Here is a 1,257-nt window from a genome sequence, read left to right on the forward strand (position 1 = left end):
GTAGGCTTTAATCTTTCCATAAATAGGGGTTTTTTTGATCTTATTGGTGACCCTATAGCCTATCCTTTTGGAGGGTAGATGTTTCTTTTAAGGAAAGCATTTTTCCACTTGATTCCAATTGATTAATAAAAGGTTTAGCATTTTTACCATTCGGCGTGAAATCCTCCGTCCAGTCATTTGTTAGTTGATGCTTTGGTGCCCAGAGCAGCGACAAATAATCAGGGATGTTGGACATTCATAAAAAAAAAAAAAAATTCATAATGTGTATGATTTTGTCTAAGGTCATAACCACCTTGAAATCGAATGCGTTTAGCCATAATCCTGGTTAATGTTAAAATTACACACTACGACGAAGAGGAGCCTTTGCTTGTATACAGAGAAAACGTTTTTATGTATATGTTTTCTAGGGATTTCTTGAGAGGTGCCCCAGCTAAGGAATATATTTTCTGCAGAATTGTGCGACAAATTGTTAGGTAAGAGGCAAAACAAACTCTTGGTTAGTGTCCCCTACAAGGGTTTGGTATTAGATTCCACTTATTTTCTTTTTTTTTTCTGAGAGTAAAACCGTCTTCGTTTATTTGCGCATAGACGCTTACTCTCTTAATACAATTTTTCCTGTAGTTATTTAGCACAACTGGTTGCCGTGGGAACACTAGGCCCGTGGCGATTTACTCTGGTTTGGTGCAGTGGGTGGAAGGAATGGTGAATTTTTGCCACCATATTTTCTCCTTTTCTATTCAACTTGTTTTTTCCTCGCGCTATTTCTGGTTGGAATTGGCGAGTGAGCGTTACCCCCTTATTGTACGTTTTCCTCTGTTGCTGATAAAAGTATGGGGTGGGGAATGCTGACGTAACGGCCTGGCGGAGGAGGAATGGACTGCTTGCTTGCGGTCATCAAGGGCGCGGACTTGTTTGTCGCCGTGGTCATATACTCCTGACCGTTGGTGACGTAGTTTTCTGAAGCTGCGTTAGAGAGGGTGATATGGGGGCAGTTTCTCATGCTGTGTCTTGATAGATGTGGCTAAATTCTTACGAATGGATACAGGTTCACGAGAGGTTTACTGGGGAGGTAGGGTGGGGGGGTCTGGGAGTGTCATAGGCTGACTGGATAGGGAGTTAAGGAGGGGAGCAGGAGAGCAGAAAGGGGAAAAAAGGTAGTGGGATGAGTCTGGGGCGGTTGCGGGCAATTGGGCGTTACTTGGAAGAAAGAAGGGGAAAAGAGATGGTGGGCACTGATTTGGGCTTTCGCGGCGGGGT

The sequence above is a fragment of the Penaeus monodon genome, chromosome 33 (genome assembly GCF_015228065.2).
Source record: "Penaeus monodon isolate SGIC_2016 chromosome 33, NSTDA_Pmon_1, whole genome shotgun sequence".
Classification (NCBI taxonomy): Eukaryota; Metazoa; Arthropoda; class Malacostraca; order Decapoda; family Penaeidae; genus Penaeus; species Penaeus monodon.